Source organism: Sinocyclocheilus grahami, unplaced genomic scaffold, assembly GCF_001515645.1.
Source record: "Sinocyclocheilus grahami isolate Dianchi unplaced genomic scaffold, SAMN03320097.WGS_v1.1 scaffold430.1, whole genome shotgun sequence".
Classification (NCBI taxonomy): Eukaryota; Metazoa; Chordata; class Actinopteri; order Cypriniformes; family Cyprinidae; genus Sinocyclocheilus; species Sinocyclocheilus grahami.
Window position 1 is genome coordinate 768,025 of NW_015505609.1, and position 21,765 is coordinate 789,789.

Below are 21,765 nucleotides of genomic sequence, written 5' to 3' on the forward strand. Positions count from 1 at the left end.
CGAAGTTAATGTATTTCCTCAGTGACCAGCACAGATCAGCTCCAGGCATGACGAAGCGGATATCGTCCTCTTTTGGAAGGCCAAACAAAGTAGTTTCGCTTTCACAATGAAACACACAGCGCCTTCACGGCATGGCGGAGGCGGCAACAACAATACTACAATAAGAATAAAAATAACGCCTTCTTTCTTTGCGTGAACATTTGGGCGGCATTATGCAAATCTTCCCACATCGTGACGTAGACATGTGGGGGCATGTTAGAACGAGCCGTTTTAGGTAGGCGGGGTTGACTCTTAACTTTTATAAAGAATATCTCTTTGGATTTGAGACTTTAGTCTTTGCAACTTTACAGATCTTCTTTATGCACCAAGAGCTTGTAACACTCCAAAGAGAAAGGAAAATTTGAAATCGCATCATATGAGCCCTTTAAGGTTCATTTAGCGCGGGCAGCGAGTCGTCTGGTAAAGATGAATTTACGACTTGAAGTTTGCACGTTAGAAATTGAAGTGGAAAAGCAGATTAAACTGTGTGAACTTGAGCTGAACGCAGCTAAGAAGGCACCTGCCTCAGTTGATTCACTGGTGCAGACCGCTAGTGCTCCGTTGGGGGCTGGGTCGGCAGTAACCACCTTTGATGTAAGTAAACATATCTCTCTCATACCGCAATTTTGAGAAGCAGAGGTTGCTTTGTATTTTAGTGCATTTGAGCATATTGTGTCAGCACTAAATTGGTCTAGGGAAGTGTGGCCTTTGCTTTTGCACTGTAAATTAACCGGTAAGGCTCAGGAGGTGTGTGCAACTCTATACTTAGAGGACAGTCTAAATTACCTACATGGGGAAGGCTGCAATCCTGCGTGCTTACGAGTTAGTAACAGAATCTTATAGGCAGCAGTTTAGGGGTCACAAAAAAAATTCCAATCAAACGTTTGTTGAATTTGCCTGAGAGAAGGGCATTTTATTTGACAAGTGGTGCGTGTCGTGTAAGGTTACAGATTTTAAGACATTACGAGAACTCATTCTTTTAGAAGAATTTAAGAACTGTGTACCCGAACATGTCGTTGTTTATTTAAACGAATAGAAGGTGACCTCTTTATCTCAAGCTTCTGTCCTTGCGGACGAATTCGCGCTGACACATAAGAACATATTTACCACCATCCGTTCTGATAAAACTGCGTCTGTTCCTCTGATTAGCCAGTCACGACCGAAACCAATTGTTCCAAAGCCAAAGGAAGACTGAGAATGTTTTTAATTCAATTCAGTTCAAGTTCATTTGTATAGCGCTTTTCACAAAACAAATCGCTGCAAAACAACTTTACAGCAAATTAGATTTCTACAATATTTAGTAGTAGTTTATCAGTGGTGACTGTCAGTTAAATGTACATATGGCAGAAATGAATGAAAAAATCAATTAAAAACGTAATCAAACAGACGATGAACCCTATTAACAGCAATTGTTATATGATGCAATCAAACTTATAGCAAAATTTGGTAGTTCTGTATGTTGTTTCATGGTTGGCATCATCCGAGGTCCTCTGAGGGGTTGGCATCATCTCTTCTCAAGTGTTCTGGATCCAGACTGAAGCTTGTGTAAATTCTAGTTACCACGGGATGTCAATCCCAGCAGAAACTGAGAAAAAAATTTAGACATAATTAGCATAACTGCTGTTCCAACCAAGCTAAATTGATTTGTTTAACCCAAGCTAAAAAATAATAATGTGGATTTGATCAGACATAACTGCAGTGCAAGATTATGAGATGCATTATTTGAATGCTTGGCCAAAGAGATGTGTCTTTAATCTAGATTTAAACAGAGAGAGTGTGTCTGAACCCCGAACGTTATCAGGAAGGCTATTTCAGAGTTATCAGGAAGGCTATTCCAGAGTTTGGGAAGACCTTAGGGAGCATGATGGATTGTAGCATGGTAGAAGACTAGTTATGCAGGAGCTAACCCATTAAGGGCCTTATAGGTAAGTAATCATATTTTGTAACTGATACGGAACTTAATAGGTAGCCAGTGCAGAGACTGTAAAATTGAGGTAATATGATCATATTTTCTTGACCTGGCAAGGACTCTAGCCGCTGCATTTTGGACTATCTGTAGCTTGTTTATTGAGGATGCAGGACAACCACCTAGCAGTGCATTACAATAGTCCAGACTAGAGGTCATGAATACATGAACTAGCTTTTCTGCATCAGAAACAGGTAACATGTTTCGTAGCTTGGTAATGTTTCTAAGATGGAAGAATGCTGTTTTTGTAACATGGGCAGTGGTGGACAGTAACGGAGTAGTTTTACTTTCGTTACTGTACTTCAGTAAAGTACAGATACTTGAAAAATGTACTTGAGTAGTTTTATTTTGAGTAACTTTTTCTTTTACTTCACTACATTCCAAAGCATAAGACGGTACTTTTTACTACATTTCATAATACATATTGTTACTCCTTATAATATATCACGTGCTCCGAGATGCAGAAACGGTGTCTGATTCAAGAAAGAACGGATTCTTTTCAATTAACCTTTTAAATCGTTTAGTGAGAGTCTCCAGTGAACTGAATTCACAAGTAAGAACCGGGAGATCTTGAGAGCACGTGCGCGACTGATGCTGCTAAAAGTAAGTTACTAATGTCGAATTTTAGGATTAATTATTGTAACTGAAAATCTAGTTTAAGTGTTTATGTAGTTAATAAAGTCTTACTTGTATCACACTTGACGTTGTTCATTGTTTGCTCATAACTGGAGTCCCTAATCATGCAGATTTATGCTACAAGCTCTGTGTAGAGTTGTACAGTAAGAAAGTTATTTCCCTTAACCAGGAAATTAACGTTCTTAGAATTGACAGACAGTTGACCCTGAGAGGTCAAGTAAATATCTACAGCGGATCTAAATATTTATAATTAATTATAACTAGCTATGATTAATTATTCATATTTCCCCATGAGCTCATTTGCTACATAACTATACTGAAAATAAGTAAATATTGTTAGCTGATGCTAACTGCCTATAGCTAACAAGCCTGCTGGTGCTAAGTTGAGGCAATTTTTAGATATAAAGTCCAAATATTTTTATTCAACCACCTAGATAGATTACATCTGAGGGGAAAAAGAAAGGATGTGATGTTCGGAACATGGTAACTACAGTAATTATCAAAGTGGGAAGTGATGCCCTCTTGGGGAATTTGGCCAGGGGTGTTTTTACACCACAGACAAGGTTTGAGAAGAAAAAAATCATTATGAAAATATAATTATATTTTGTGTGTGATTCTCTACAAAGAATCTGCAGCTTAAAAGGACATATCAGAACATCTCCAAGACTCCGCACCCAAGGACGAATTTCTGGAAAACAGCCAGGGAAGCCAGGACAACATATTTCAAGCACCGGAAACACCAGAGCCACAGCCCCGCTCACCAGACACATTATCCCTCTCTCCAGCATCTCCACTTCTAAGCTTCTCACAGAAAATGGAGGAACTGGTTTATGCTGGGACCAAACTCTCCCACTCTTTTGCTGCAAGCCCCCAGATATCAACTAAAAAACCACCAAAGCCTGTGGGCCCAGCTCGTCCTCCTCCTCCAGTGAAAGCTCTCCGGCCGCTGCCACAATGCCAAAAACAAATACGGTGAACCAAAAACAACTGATAACAGCTCTCAGTGATATGTGTCGGGTCCCCGCTATAATAGCAGCAACATTCACAAATGTATGTTTACACAGTGGGAATCCAGTGTGCCTGTAGTTTTCTCTATTTCTGTTTTATCACGTGATAGAAAGTCTAAGGCCTTCTCAAGCCGTATGGCTGACTCATCTAATCTGTGGCCTGTTATGCATCAAACTAATATTGTTGTTGAGTCAAAATGCAATGCCATCAAGTTATTTTTAAACATTCGCTCACTAAAAAATAAATAATTTCTAATCAATGACTCAATAACCACAAACAACCTGGATTTTATGTTTCTAAACGAAACATGTCTAGAAGACAGCTGCAGTGCAACGGTCCTCAATGAAACAGCCCCTCCTAACTTTACTTTCATGAGTGTTTGCAGGACTGTTAGGAGAGGTGGAGGTGTAGCTGCTCTATTTAAAGATGTCTATCAATGCAAGCAAGTGTCATTTGGTCAGTACTTGTCTTTTGAATATCAAAGGATTATGTTGAAAGGTGCTCCACGCATTTTGTTTATCATTATTTACAGGCCTCCAAAATACTCTCCAGCCTTTGTTGAAGAGTTTACAGAAATGCTATCAATGATTTCCTCAGAGTTTGACTGTTTTGCTATTGCAGGGGATTTTTTTATTCACATAGGTAATGCATAAACCAAAACTACAAAAGAAATTATAACTGTTTTAAACACTTTTGACCTGATTCAGCATGTGCATGGACCCACACACAATCATGGACATACGTTAGATTTACTCATCAGTAGAGGTCTAAACATTTCATCCATTGTTATTAAGGACGTAGCACTATCTGATCACTTCTGTATTTTCTTTTATATATTGATCTCTTATGACATAATGACATTGCTCCTGTGAAAGTCAACAAGAAAACTGGCAGACAGAAATCAGCTTGGAGAAAATCAACAGTAGTTCAGAGTATGAAAAGACAATGCAGAAAAGCTGAGCGGATGTGGCAGAAGACGAAACTTGAAATTCACTATAGCATCTATAAAGACAGCCTTCATGCTTTCAATGTGGAACTAGCCACAGCTAGACAGACCTTCTTCTCAAACCTTATAAACAGTAACTTAAACAACACTTGCACTCTTTTTGCTGCTGTTGAGAGACTAACAAACCCCCCCAAGTCAGATTGCCAGTGAAATGCTCTCCGACAGCAAATGCAAAGAGTTTCCTTCCTTCTTTTCTGAGAAGATCAATAATATCAGGAAGGCGATTAGCACATCCCCAGGTAATGCCGGGGTTCAGACAGATTCGACCACAATACCAAAAAGATACTATGTCTGCTTTTGAAGAAATTTATGGCAAAATTTTGGAAGAAATAGTACTGCACCTTAAATTTTAATCCTGGACTCCTTCTCAAAGTGATAAATTAATATAACGACATCTACAAAAAAAAAAAAACAATAAGCCTGCGAAGCTGTTGTCGTTCCATCCTGACAGATGACAGCTGTGACAGCTAAGTGGAATCCTGGAAAATAAACTGTGAAACTTTGACCAATGAGAGAACACTCGCGTGTGACTTGTATTAACAAATTTGGTCCGTTTAGAAAAATTGCTGTATGAAAGCGAACCGCACCGAGAATAAAAAGCAACATTGTAATAATTTTAATCCCTGTTTCGAAACAAAGCAATCGATCTACAGGTGTGAAAGCACCCTTAAACTCAAATGGATATCTGGACAATTTTCAATCTGGTTTCGGAAGACAGCACTCATTAAGACAATAAATGATATTCGCTTAAATTCTGATTCTGGCAAAATATCAGTGCTGGTACTACTAGATCTCAGTGCTGCGTTTGACACTGTCGATCATAACATACTACTAGAGAGACTGGAAAACTGGGTAGGGCTTTCTGGGATGGTAATCAAATGGTTCAGGTCATACTTAGAAGGGAGAGGTTATTATGTGAGTATAGAAGAGCATAAGTCTAAGTGGACGTCCATGACATGTGGAGTCCCACAAGGCTCAAATCTTGCACCGCTCTTGTTTAGCCTGTATATGCTCCCACTAAGTCAAATAATGAGAAAGAACCAAATCGCCTATCACAGCTATGCAGATGATACCCAGATTTACCTAGCCTTATCTCCAAATGACTACAGCCCCATTGACTCCCTCTGCCAATGCATTGATGAAATTAACAGTTGGATGTGCGAGAACTTTCTTCAGTTAAACAAAGAAAAAAACGAAGTCATTGCATTTGGAAACAAAGATGAAGTTCTCAAGGTGAATGCATACCTTGACTCTAGGGGTCTAACAACAAAAAATCAAGTCAGGAATCTTGGTGTGATTCTGGAGACAGACCTTAGTTTCAGTAATCATGTCAAAGCAGTAACTAAATCAGCATACTATCATCTCAAAAACATTGCAAGAATTAGAGGTTTTGTTTCCAGTCAAGACTTGGAGAAACTTGTTCATGCCTTTATCACCAGCAGGGTGGACTATTGTAATGGTCTCCTCACCGGCCTTCCCAAGACGACCATTAGACAGCTGCAGCTCATCCAGAACGCTGCTGCCAGAATTCTGACTAGAACCAGAAAATCTGAGCATATTACACCAGTCCTCAGGTCCTTACACTGGCTTCCAGTTATATTTAGGATTGATTTTAAAGTACTTTTACTTGTTTATAAATCACTCAATGGCCTAGGACCTAAATACATAGCAGATATGTTCACTGAATATAAACCTAACAGACCACTCAGATCATTAGGATCGAGTCAGTTAGAAATACCAAGGGTTCACACAAAACAAGGGGAGTTCACTTTTAGTTATTATGCCACCCGCAGTTGGAATCAGCTTCCAGAAGAGATCAGATGTGCTAAAACATTAGTCACATTTAAATGCAGACTCAAAACTCATCTGTTTAGCTGTGCATTTATTGAATGAGCACTGTGCGATGTCCGAACTGATTGCACTATATTTTATGTATAACCATTTTCTATTCTTAACTGTTTTTTTTCCTTGTTTTATTGTTGTGGTGATTTTTTTAAATTATTATTTTATTTTATGTAAAGCGCTTTGAATTACCATTGTGTATGAAATGTGCTATATAAATAAACTTGCCTTGCCTTATTTATTAGTGACTATATGATAATGACGTCATAAAACAAGCAGAATATTGTGATCTAAAGTGGGATGAGAAGGCTATCCAGTGAATCACGACTCATTTGACTCAGATGACAAATCCTTTACATACACAAATGAGTATGGATTTCAAGATCGATTTGTTTTGTAAAGCAGAGAAACTAAAACTAACAAAAACTATTCCAGGGAGCCAGTGACGAAGAAGATTCACAATCTATATGTTAAGTAAAGTATATTATACAAACCACGGAAAAAGTATAATGTTTGGAAAGAAAATGTGCTATAAATCCACAGTAGAGAGTAAGATGAGTGCAAATTAAACTAGAATCATCATTTAAAAAACATTTTTAAACAAAGGCAAATATTACAATGCTAATATTAGTGTAAGTCTAGTAAGCAGATATATGTACAGTATGTTGTACGTTACTCACACAGACACACATTAAAGGTGAATGTATTTCTTTTAGGATGGAAAGTGTAAGTGATATACGTTTCATCTCTCCTCCCATCCATCTCCATCAATCACCTTTCTCTCTTTCTTTCCACTGGTCCAACCTCACAAAAAACAGACAATATTGAATTTTTGAGCTACAATTTTATTTTAGTTTACAATCTATAGTACACAATTTGACAGCACTGGGCAAAAAAAAAAAATTTGTGGCTAAATAATTATTTTCCTTTTTGCACGACCAATATTCATTGTATTAAATTTTAACTCAATGTTGCCCTGAATAAAAGTTGTGATATAGCCACAGCCAATCACAAATTAATATTTACCTTATTCAAAGAAAAGAAATAAACCCTCCCTAAAGTTTCATTTGCTGTTGGCACAGGTCTGAGGGTGGAAGTGCTTTTATCCAAAGTGACTTACACTCTAAAAAATGCTGGGTTAAAAAGGGACAAACCCAGCTATTGGGTTGTTTTGACCCAGCTGTTGGGTTGTTTGGACAGTACTTGCAGAGTTTTTATAAATGAGTAATGGTGCGATGAATTGGCACAAGACCCCAATTGCCTGGATGAATGAATATGTTAACCATCGGAGGGGGGGTGAGCATATCATATTTTTATTGACTAACAGACAGCCCAAATTCTTTCATATCTACAAATGTGACAAAAAAAAATATGAATTATTAAACACAAAAAAATATATACTCACTACACATTTGGTAGATCTGCCCACTGCAGGTTTTCTCCAGCAGTTCAGTTTTGCATGGAGATCTTGCGTAGCTTGTGTGGCTTCATCACCTGGATGGAAAGTTCCATTCTATTTCCATTTGCACTGGATTAATTTTACTGTACGCCAAACAAGGACAAATTAAGAGCTGAGATGCTAATGGACCAGTGCACCTGACTGCTTTATTTTATGTGTCTATAAACTTGCCTAGGCAAATTCTAACAGTTAACACAGTTTTACATTATAAATAGTAATCGTTATGATTAATGTAAGTGTTGTCAAACTTTTGTAATGATATTTTAAAGGGGTCATGAATTGCATTTTTTGATTATTTTACCAAGATTTTTAGATTTTAAAAAATCTAAATTTAGAAGTAATAGGCTATTTTCTCTCTTGTTTTTGAGCCTCTCTGCAGAACGCTCTGCTTTTATATACGCAGGGCTCATTCAAGACGTAAAGTAAAGTACGCAAGTAAACACCCACTGCTATGACTGGCAAGCAGTTTATCATATGAAAATAACAGATGGACGCTGCTGTGACATACCCTAAAAAACAACATGGGTCATTTGGGTTAAAAACATAAATACTCAGTAGATATCAAACGATCTGGTACAGACAATGCAATAGTGGTAAAGACTTAATTATATCTCATGCAACCAATCTTACTGATATAGATATATAAACTGCTTACCTGCTCATGAGACATATTTTTTGGGTATCCGGCTTTTACATTACTGGGAAAGTTTTGATGTGGTTACTGATATGCACATGGATAAGGCAATCACTCGGCGCAGAATAGCAGAGCCGAAGCACGACTCACATAATGACCAAAAAACTGTTCCTCCGCAAGTAACTTGTAGTTTTATTCTTTAGTTTTGGTTCTGTTTCATCACTGCCTGCTTTGACAAGGCCCTCATCTGCTCACCTGTAATTCAAAATCGAAGTATACGGCATGATGCAAATACATTTTTGTAAGCTATTTCCATTCAGAGCAGGGTTGCTGAATAAAAGGAAAAGAGTAATGGTACTCAATTTCCATTCAGTTTCAAATTATGCAGTAACCAACAACTATAGCTATGTCTAAAAATACCATATTTTGTTATATTTCAGTAATTTTTTATATCAAAAATAAAAAAAAGTTAGACTATAGAAACAAAAGTTTCATTGTCCACAACAATCTGAATTCAAATCGTTTTTACATACAAATGCATTCATATAGTATATCAGAAATACTCATATGTAAATATCTTCTTTGTCTTATGTTAACACGAATGGTAAAAGATGGTGCTCTACAGTTTTTGTGGTATTGTATTACATAAGTGTAGTCACTATCAAGCACCTAAACAGAGCAGCACAGACTCACGAAACAAAAGTGGACAGATCCCACAAAACCCTTCTCAACCCTGAAAAAAAGCAGTTGGAGTATATCTGTGTGATTATTTGTTGGCGTATAGTCATGAGGATTTATTTGATCTTTGTGCTGTTATCAGGTGAGTTTTGGTGGTTTTGGAAATGATCAATTTCCCCCAAATTTTAAAAATGGGGAAATACATTATACATTACCATATTGTTTTAAAATAGTATTAATGGTATTGCATAGACTAGTTGTGTTTATTTAACAATAGAACAATTACACCAGTGGTGTAGTCGAGGCCATACGCAAGTATATGTTTTTTCCACGGACTGCTTGTGTATTACGGCTTCTAAGGATCAGCTATATTTTTACATGTATAAAGATCCACTTATGCTGTGTGAGGGATTTTCTCTCAGTGGGTCTACGTGCAAAAATATAGCTGATTTTATTATTTAGGAAGGGAAATATACCTCCTGCAAGAGGATTTGAGGATTTTGCAGGTGAAAAACAAAAGTTTTATACAAATACAAGTAGAAATATCAATTATTTTTGAATTATATTATTGCCTTTTTATTTTCTACTGTCCTGAAGCCAAAGAAAATATTATCTGGAAATATGTTTCTCCAATTAATATTTTTTTTTTCTACCAACTTGCATAAAATAAAACATTATATTCAGATGTCTCTGTCAAGCACTTTTCACAATTAATATAATTCCAAAGCAACATGTTGAAATTATATATAATATTGTGGCTGGAACAACCTGGAAGTCATGCAGTAGACTATTTGAAAAAAATAATCTGTCAACCAATTTTAGAGTGCACTGTATTAATATTACTAAATTACTATATAAAGTACTAATAAACCAACAACAATAATTTTTTTTTGTGGTGGTGGGGTTGGGGGGTGACTGGGTGATAGTAAACCACGTTTTTTTAAGACTACACCACTGAATTACACATTACATTTAGTGTCTAAATCAGGGGTCCCCAAACTACGGCCCGCGGGCCAAATGTGGCCCACCCCCATGTTTGAACCGGCCCTCTGAACAATGCCAGAGACATATTTTGAAAATTTAATTTTAAATATACGGTTTCACTTATATCATGTCTATATTTGATAATGAATATTGGCTTTCAGACTAAAATTTCCCTTAGTTATTAACGTAGCCTAATTATTTGTTAAATTCACCTACCAACAGAATGGTACATTCAACATAACGTACCATCGTGATCGAACAGGTGACGCGTGAACCAGCAAAAAAATTCAAAGAGACGACAAAATGGCCAAACGGTTGGAAAAGAGAAAGGTTGATTCAGAATGCATGGCATTTAACCAAAAGTGGACAAGTGATTATTTTTTTGTTCAGTGCAAAGAAGTGGCTGTTTGTCTCATCTGTCAAGAAACAGTGTCTGTGTTCAAAGAATACAATCTGCGCCGACACTATGAAACCTGCCACAGAAAAAAGTATGCTAGCTTGCAAGGCCAAATGAGAGCAGACAAAGTGTCGAAGCTAAAAAAAGTGTACTATCAGCTCAGCAGAATACATTTGTTAACCAAACCCAGCTGAACCATTCGTCCGTTCGAGCTGATTGCAACCAGCGGTAGGGCATTCAGTGACGGCGAGTTCGTCAAGAAATGTATGAATGCTGTTGCTGAGGAGGTGTGCCCCGATAAGAAAGATGTCTTAAATGCGGTGAGTCTGTCCGTAAGTACAGTCACCAGACGAATTGAAAAAATGGGGGATAATGTACGAGCTAGCAGCCCTACAAAGTCTAAAAGGCACTACGACAGGGGAGGATATTTTTGGTAAAGTGTGCCAAACGATGGGAGAGCTGGGTCTAGACTGGTCTAAGCAGGCCAGTATCACTACTGGCGGGGCTCCTAGTATGGTTGGCGCATCGAGGGGGCTTATAGGATGCATGAATAAAGATATGGAGGAAAGAGGTCTAACCCCACCATTACAAGTCCACTGCCTGATTCACCAGCAAGCACTCTGCTACAAAGTTCTGAAGTGGGAATCAGTCATGAAGGTGGTGGTGTCATGCATAAACTTCATCAGAGCAAACGGACTTAAACACTGACAGTTCCAAGCCTTTCTCAAGAGTCTGCTCACGGAAATGTGCTTTACCACACTGAAGTCCGATGGTTAAGCCAGGGCAGAGTTTTGAGGCATTTTTATGAGCTGCTTCCCTGAAATCAACACCTTTCTTCTGACAAAGGGCAAAACTGTCCCAGAACTGATCGACGCAGAATGGAAATGGGACCTCGCCTTTTTAACAGATGTGACAGAAATGTTGAACGGCCTCAACTTGCAGCTCCAAGGCAAGGGGAAACTAATATGTGACATGTATTCCCACATAAAAGCATTTGAGGTGAAACTAGCACTGCTTGTGGGACAAGTGCAAAAGCAAGACTTCACTCATCTCCCCGTTACCCAAAGTCTCTCAGCTAAAAAACCAGTGGCTCCATTCCCAGCTGAAAAGTCAGTGGAAGCGCTGGAAATGCTGAAGGTGGAGTTTGACGTGCGATTCCGTGAGCTACATGTCCACTCCAAAGAAATCCACCTTTTCTTTGCTGCCGACATTGATGAAGCCCTGCCTTCTTATCAGTTTGAGTTGGCTGAGTTACAGAACTGTGATGTTCTGAAAGACACATTTAAGCCCAACGGTCTCCTTGAATTCTATGCTGCCCTCCCTATCGAGACATACCCAAACATCAAAAGGCATGCAATGAAGATGTCTATATGTCTCTTGAAAATTAATCATTTGTCTGTATGGTGCATAACAAAATAAACTATTCTAGCATTAGGAGGCATAATAAATACATTTAAAATCATAATAAAATCTCCACAATAATACTAGTAGTCACTCCGGCCCATGTATTTTTCTGTTACAAACTGACCTGGCCCCCCATTAAAGAAAGGGTAAATTATGTGGCCCTTGCAGAAAAAAGTTTGGGGACCCCTGGTCTAAATGGTTTAAAGAGCAGGCAACATAAGCAGAGTTAGGCTTTCTTTCATAACATCTCTCAAAAATATAGTTCACCATTAGGTTTTAACAGTGATGTAGGTTTCATCTGAATAGAAGGTTTGGTTATTTACTTTTGCATACAGACGATGGGAAAGTTTTGTTGTACTTTATATTGTTGCTAAAATATTATGTTATAATGTGTTGTTTCAGACTAGTGGAAAGAAAACATCCAAAATACTATTTTAAGTGTTTATTTTATTGCAATTTATCTATTTGCATCCATAGATTTCAATTACAATGAATATCTTTAAAGGCTTTTTTTCTCAGAATTTAAAAGTTTGAATGTCCACTTTCTAAACACCACATTTGGCTGAACGCTTTTACTCCTTACTATCCCAATTTGAGTATTTACGATATTTACTAAACTATTTACAGAGCCAAGCAAACCAAAGTTTGAGGGCAATCCAAAAATCAGTGTCAGACAGGCAAAGGGGACAAATACATTAGCAGACCTTTTGATACAACACTTTTCAGCAAAACACCAAACAAAACAAACAGTACTCACAATCTCAAATCTCTCTTAATACAAACTCTGCACTGTACAAAACAAACTGCCCAGAACACAAGATGGCTGCTGAGTAAATGATAACAGGCTCGTTTGAGATGCGCCTCGCCTTGCCTGAAATGTAAACGAGAGTAGACGGGTAAAAATGTATGTAATCAATCAACTGGGTAAATATAGTAATCTCTCTGTTGTTAAAATGTATACTCTATTAATCTATAATGCCTTGCCTTAAAACGTAACTCTAGTTTGCAAGAATTAAATGTCATTAAAATGTGTTCATGTCTCTCTCCGCAGCTCTGAGCTCCTGTGAGAACTCTCATGTGTTTTACTTTATTCCTGACAACATGAACTGGACCAGTGCTCAGACGTACTGCAGACAACATCACACGGATCTCGCCACCGTTGATGACTGGACGGATTATGATGAGCTGTTAAAAACTGTACCCAAGGGTTTTACAGAATATATTTGGATTGGTCTCTATAGAAATAATGCAGCTGCTCCCTGGGTCTGGTCCGATTCGAGCAAATCAACATTCAGCTCATGGGATGTCGGACAGCCGAATAATTATGGTGGCAAACAGTTCTGTGCAGCAGTGTCTCCTGCTGGAAAGTGGCACGATTTGGAGTGTCCAATTAAACAGGCTTCTGTCTGCTACATGGGTGTGTTTTTACATTTTACAGTTCAAAACATTACAAGAGTCTACTACACAGCCCAATTAGTCAAGGTATGCCAAGCCTAAGAAATGTATTGGCTTATATTTATCAAACCACTTTAAGGGATGGTTAAACTAAAAATTAAACCTCTGGCATAATGCACTCACCCTCATGTCGTTCCAAACTCTTCTGTGGAGCATTGGAAATATTTTGAAGAATGTCGGTAGCCAACGAGATTCTGTTTCCATTGACTTCCATTATATGGACCGAAAAAAAATGGAATGGAAGTCAATGGGACCTAAAACTGTTTGCTTACCAACAGATTTCAAAATATATACTTTTATATTCTGCAGAAGAAAAAAAGTCATACAGGTTTAAAACAACATGAGGGTAAGCAAATAACAGCAATTTTCATTTTTGGGTGAATAATCCCTTTAACAAATCAAAACTGCATTGACAAATGTTTGTCATCAATTAAATAAAATATAACAATTATGCCAAATTTCATGCAAACCATAGTAATGCTCTTGAAGGAGACTGAGAAAGTTGGTTTTACAGAAAGTTCAAAACGGCAAATGTTTTATACAAGTTCCAGGGAACTCGATAACTCAGAGAAGCTCTGAAGTAATTAAATAATTTGTTTATTATTTGCTTAAATTAGCTTAGTAAAGCACCACCTGGTGTCAGAAGGAGGCATGTGTCATGTAGAGAAAGTCCCAAAGATGAAGAAGAGTCAAATGTTCCAAAACTAAGGTAATTTTAATAAGCAAAGTCCAAACACGTAACAGTGGGTACTCAAACACAAACAACAACCGACAAAGAATTGAAGAAACTAAGGAACTTAAATATACACTGATAACTAACTCAAATACTAACAGCTGTCACGATTAAATTAATATCCTTGGTAACAAACAAGAGGCGGGAAATGTGAACAATGGGAAACAGTTATAAGCAAACTAAAAGTCAATGAGAATGAAAACTAAACTGACAGTTCGTGACAGTATGTGTGTGCTCGCCTGAGAAGTAGGTGGAATTAGTGACAGTTTTGGATTGCTATACGTTTTACAAATTCAATTTAAAAATAATAATGAAGGCTTCAAAATCCCACAAACATCACAAAAACAACAGGATATTTAGCTAAACTTGGACCATTGCTCTTTTAAAATTTGGAATTTTAAACTTGTGATTGTGAATTTTTTTTTGCACAATATTGCAGGTTAATTTGTCTAATTTTGCTCTACAACAGTATAAAGTGGTTATTTCCTGCTGAAAGATGCCATAACTACACCATAATGGGGCCAAAAAGCATATGTTTCCACTGATGCCATTGCTCAAAAATGGTCAAAATACAAATGAGAGCAAAACCATTACAGTATACTTTGCTATTTTTGTGTCCCACAAATATTGTAGAAATGGAAAACTACTTATTTATTTTCTAAACTTCTTTGATGACGTTTATTTCCACTGCTTATTTCCTCATTGCTCTGAGCACTTCTTCATACTGTATGTGTCTCACAGTGAAGAAGAGATACATACTGAGACTGATGGTGAAATCAAATCTAAATGTGAATGATCCTGCAGTGACTGCAGAGATTCTGCTGCAGGTGAGTTCATATAAGGATATGTACAGTGTACAAAAGAAAAACAATGTATATTGATAGTGGAGAATCTTACCAAGAATATTGAGTAATAAAAGTCTGTCTGTGTTCTTCAGATAGGAAAGATCCTGAAGCAGGAGGGACTGACAGAAAATGAAAAGATTTTGTGGAAAATTCAGTCAGATGGAAATGTCTTCCAGAAGACTCTTCCAAAGAAGACTTACCTTTAAAAAAACAAAGAACTAATTTTACTGACAGTTTAGTAATAAAATAAGCTTAAACATTATTGCAAAAACTTAACACGATTTGCATAATCTCAGTCCTTACGCTTATTTTAGCTGAAATGATTGTAATACTGCGGAAATGGTCAGATGCTTCTGGAAATGTATTACCTCTGCTACATCTTTCAGTAGAGAATTTTCCAAACATCATCGTCATTAAAAATTGTCGTCATCGTCATTATTTATCTGTAATCTGGTCTTAAAGAAGTATTTTTTTTAAAGTTTTTATTGCTTTTTGGAAGGTGTTTGAAATGGGTAATAAGAGTACAAGATCTCAATGATAATATTAATACAGGGTTACAGATTTCTACATGCACAGTTGAAACATTGGAGAAAGTACAAGACAAGACATATCACCAAGTGTTGATCTATTCATCCTGAGTTGTTACTGTAATATACTGTATGTCCAGAACTCTTCCCAAGGACACAACCCATCCTCTTTCACACCATTTACTCTATTAAGCATAGATTCGTAGGAAGCAATTTCTAACATTGCACTCGCCCAATCTTTCAGTTCTGTGGCTTTCACTGTCTTTCAGTGTCTCAGAATCATTATTGTAATACATACCATTATAACAGAAAGTACACACTTAGAAACATTTTGTAACTGAGACTTATCACCTAATAAACACAGTTGTATTGTTAGAGATATTGTGATGCCATACCAGCAACTTATGACTTCTATAACTTGTTTCCAGAATGGTTTAACTAGGTTACACTCCCAGATACAATGTGAAATGGTACCAGTTTCCAACTGGCATTTCCAGCACAAATTGTCCTTCATCAGTTTCATCCTATAAAGTCTTACAGGAGTGTGATAGTATCTATGAAGAATCTTATATTGAGTGAACTTTCCCTTTGCTTCTTTTATATATTTACCACACCCCACCAAAATGCTGGACCATTTCTCTGGATCAATTTCTTCACCGATGTCTCTCTGCCAAATGATCCTTAAATTTCCCAAATCACTACTCCTAGAGGAGTTTACCATTTTATATAATTGTGAAGATTTCTGAGATTCTTGTGTGTTTTTTTAAATATCTTGAGATAGGATTGTCAACCATGGGGCAAACTTTAGACAATATACAATTACGTAACTGTAAAAACTTCCAGAAGTTTTCTTTTCCTACAAGATTATAACACTTCTTTAAATTCCCATAAGACCTTAACACACCGTTCTCATACAAGTCATCAATTATGCTTTGATTATATTGATTATACCTTGCCAGTACTTCCCATAAATCATCTCTTTATCAATACGGATTGCCAGGTTATGCCATAATGAAGAATATTTCTGTAAATAGTGAGATAATTTGAATATTTTATGAATTCTAACCCAAACATCTCTAGTAAGAATGAGAAGAGGATTAAAACTAGACTGTGAGAATACTTCAATGAGATTGAAAGGTGCACATATTTTATATTCAACTTTCATCCAGTCAGTTTTATCCTTTTCCTGATTCCAATATTTAGCTATTTTTGCCAGAACAAATGACAAATGATATAATCTACAATCAGAGAAGCCCAACCCTCCTTTTTCTTTAGAGGCAATACGCTTATTTATATTGATCCTTGCCTTTTTCCCATCGAACAGACAATGTTTCATTAAATTGTCGAATTGCTTGAAAAAAGAAGCTGGTATTTTAATCGGAAGAATCATTAATATATAATTAAGCTGGGGGGCTATAACCATCTTAATAATACTGATTTTTTTCCCAAAGAGTAAGTCAGATTTTTTCCCACTTCTCCAGATTAGTTTTGAACTTCTGTAATAATGGGTTTAAATTGAGCATTATTATTTCCTCCATGTTCTGGGACAGTTTTATTCCTAAATATTTCATTCCCTTAGGGACCCATTTAAACTTTTCTACCATAACTGGTAAGCATGAATTGGAAAGGGGGGTAGCTTCAGATTTATTCCAATTGACTGGATAACCAGACAATTTTGAGAAGGACTGTATAACGTCCATTAGATGTGGTAGAGAGGTCAGGGGATCAGTTATAACTGCTAAAATGACGTCTGCATAGAGTAATAATTTATGTACTTTATCTCCGGCTTTCACTCCTCTAATCCCACAGTGGGCTCGAATAATAATCGCCAGTATTTCCGAAAAAATAATAAACAAAAGTGGGTTTAATGAACACCCCTGACGTGTCCCACTTGAGAGGTTAAAAAAGGGGGATACTACTCCGTTTGTTATTACTGCGGCCTTGGGTTCTTTATATTGTATTTGAACCCATGAAATAAAGTTTTGCCCAAAGCCAAATTGTGACAAGGTAGAGAATAAAAATTGCCACTCTACCTTGTCAAAAGCTTTCTCCGCGTCAAGAGAAATAGCTGTTATTGGAGTATTGTTGGATTGGCACGTCCAAATTAGGTGAAACAACAATCTTACATTGTCCGATGAAGCTCTGTTGTTTATGAATCCCACTTGGTTAGGATGAATAATGTTTGGTAGCATCTTTTGCAGGCGATAGGCTAAGATTTTTGTCAGAATTTTCAGATCACCATTTAATAAACTGATAGGTCTAACATTTGAGGGGTCTGTAACATCTCTACCTTTTTAGGGATTAAAGAAATAAAGGCCTCGTTTCATGTTGGGGGTGCTCGCAGTTTCCTAAACATTTCTTGGTATACCTCATTAAGTATTGGAGCTATAACCTCTACAAATCCTTTATAGATCTCTGATTTTCCATTTTTCATTGATGAAATTACTTATTTTATCTCGCTTATTGAAATAGGCAAGTTCGGCACTTCAACATTTGAGAGAAAATCTTCAATCTCATTTTGAACAGATTTAGTATGTGTTATAGACGTATACAGCTTTTCATAATATTGCTGAAAAACTTTATTTATATCTTTGGGTGCAAATATTTGTCTATCTCCCTGTTTGATTACTGGTATTGTGTTTTTTTCTCTCAATTGTCTGGCTAACAATTTCCCTGTTTTCTCTCCCCCTTCATAAAAAATTGTTTTCAATCTATACAGAGTTCTTGATAAAGCCTATCCAAAAAAAAATTATCAATTGTAATTCCTTATTTTTAATTTCCTTTTCCAACTCGTTAATAAATTCTCTCTTATCTTTTTTGCAGCCTGAGCGATACATTTTCCTATTACATATACTTTAGCGGCCTCCCAAATTGTCGAAATGTCTTGTGTACTTCCTAAATTTATATCAAAAAAGGATTTTAAATCCTCCTCTAGAGCTTTTCTGAAGAGGGGATCTAACAGTAATTCATGCTCCATCTTCCTCTTTTCTCTGTATCACTGGTTACATTCAGCAGTGGTGGACAGTAACAAAGTAGTTTTACTTTGTTACTGTACTTAAGTAAAATTTTCAAGTATCTGTACTTTACTGGAGTAGTTTTATTTTGAGTAACTGTTACTTTTACTTCACTACATTCCAAAGCATAAGATCATACTTTTTACTTCACTACGTTTCATAAAACTTATCGTTACTACTTATAATATATCACATGCTCCAACACGCAGAAATGGTGTCTGATTCATGAACGAACTGATTATTTTCAATGAACCTGTTAAATCGGTTCACAAATTGCAACAATCGATTAATTGACGAATTAGATGAAACGATTGCAGCTGTTCTCGAGTCGACAACTCACTGATTCAAATTAACCGTTTAGTGTGAGTCTCCAGTGAACTGAATTCACAAGTAAGAACCGGGAGATCTTCTGAGCGCGCGATGCTGCGAAAAGTAAGTTACTGAAGCCCCGTTCACACTAGCAGCGACAAATGCATGTCGCCAGAGGCTGGCGATGAGGTTGCTAGTGGGCGTTCTCAATACTGGTTGCCTTGACAGCGAATCAGGTTTCTTGCTGCTAAGTACAAACATTTTGGAGGCAAAAGACTAAATATAATCTAAATCTAAATTAAATCCGTACATACAAACAAAAATGAATGAGAAACAGCCTTCTTTCTTCCATTGCGTATGTTTATCTATGGCGCTGAGAGGAGAACAATCACATGTGCTCTACCGTCATCTTTCCTATTGGCTGTCACTCCCGAAAGTCGCTCTTCATTTGCATAAAGTTAAAGAATTCTGAAATTTGTCGCGTCGCTGGACACGCCCCATCCGGTCGCTCGTGTCGCCAGAAATCGCCAGCTCTCCATTGAAATGAATGGGATTGTGTTGCTTTGCTGTTGCGTGTCGCTTGTAGTGTGAACGGGGCTTAATGTTGAATTTCAGGAATAATTATTATAACTGGAAATTATATTTAGGTCAAAACTGTAAGTTGTTTGTGAACTAAATCTGCTGTAAAGGGTGATCTGTTTAGCCCACAGAAATGCTTGATGCAGACACATCAGCATCAGAGTCTCTATGTTTAAGCTCAAAAAAGGAAACATTAAAATAACACAGATTAAATAAAATAACTTATGCACGTTCATATTCCCCGCTGCCGTAACGTTAACAGTTTTATTAAAATGCTACGCATTTAGCCCTATGTGACGTCTGTTTGTATATTATCAACAATATACATTTTTATATTGTTTAGATCAACTAGCCGAGTAGACAGATGCTTATTCATAACCATACTGAAAATAAGTAAATATTGTTAGCTGATACTAACTGTCTATAGCTAATATATAAAGTCCAAATATTTTTATTCAACCACCTAGATAGATAACATCTGAGGGAAAAAGAAAGGATGTGATGTTCAGAACATGGTAACTACAGTAATTATCACAGTGGGAGTGATGCCCTCTGGGGACATTTGGCCAGGGGTGTTTTTACACCACAGACAAGGTTTGAGAAGAAAAAAATCATTATGAAAATATAATTATATTTTCCTTAAAATGTTCTTCCTAACTTCAAGCCTTATTCTCATGTCATACATAACTGTGATGTTCTGCAAAACAACAAGCTTTAAAACACTTTTTTCTTACTGGTGAAAATCAGATGGTCAAATCTGTTTTCTCTCAGGTACTTCGCAATGTAAGCTAAATCCCAGGTATTTTGAGCAGTAGGATTAAAAAAAAATGTGCTAATATAAAATTAAATTAAGTAGCCTATATAAAATTGCTAAATAAATCTATATATCAGTACTTTTTTAAGTACATAAAAAATCGAGTACTTTTGTACTTTCACTCGAGTAAAATTTAAAAAGGAGTACTTTTACTGGAGTAATATTTTATCATACGTATCTGTACTTTTACTCAAGTACTTGATTTGTGTACTTTGTCCACCACTGAACATGGGAAATATGATAAGTTACTATCTAATATAACACCCAGATTTTTGACTGTCGAGGAAGTAACAGTTCATCCGTCTAGTTGCAAATTGTAATCCAAGAGATTATGTGTACTGTTTTTTTGGTCAAATAAGTTATATCTCCATTTTATCTGAATTTAATAGGTGAAAATTATTGGTCATCCAATCTTTTACATTTTTAACACACTCTGCTAACTTAGATAATTTAGAAGTTTCATCTGGTCTTGTTAAAATATATATAGTTGAGTATCATCAGCATAACAATGGAAATTAATCCTGTATTTTCTAATAAGATTACCAAGGGGCAACATGTATATTGAAAATGGCAGAGGACCTAGGACAGATCCTTGTGGCACTCCATATTTTACTGGTGATAATTGAGATGACTCCCCATTTAAATGTAAATTAAAATTAAAAAGTGGTAGCGATCGGATAGGTAGGATCTAAACCATCTTAAAGCCTGTCCTTGAATACCTGTATAGTTTTGTAATCGATCTATGAGTATGTCATGATCTATATCTTCACATAGATAATACAATACAATACAATACATCTTTATTGTCAACCATGTTTGAAATTTGTCTTTGACCACACCAGCGAAAACCAAATACACATACAGACACATACTACAAAACACATAAAAACCATCATACTGAATCACATAGCTTTTTGATTAATAAATCCGATCGCAGCAGGAACAAAATACTTTTTATAAATATTTGTCTTTGCTCTAGGCATTAAAAATCGTCTCCCAGAGGGCAATAAAACAAACTGATCACACAGAGGATGAGTTGGGTCTTTTAATATACACTCCACTTTCCCAACACATCTTGAGGTGTAAACCTCACCCAACTTACTCTGTGGTCTGCCAATGATTTTACTAGCTATATTAGTAACTCTTGCCAGATAATTTTTCTGCTTGCAATTAAGATGCCCATACCATGAAGTTAAATTATAGGTCAGCACACCCTCTACCAATGATTTGTAGGCAATCTCCCTTATGTTTTGACTTACTCCAAACCTACTGATTCTCCGTATCAGGAATAGACGTTGCATGCATTTTTTAAAAATATTATTAGTGTTATCCACAAAACACAGTTTACTGTCTATATATGTGCCAAGATATTTAAAATTATCAACAATCTCAACCGGGTGACTCTCTATCATTACAGGCACAACTGCAACATCTTG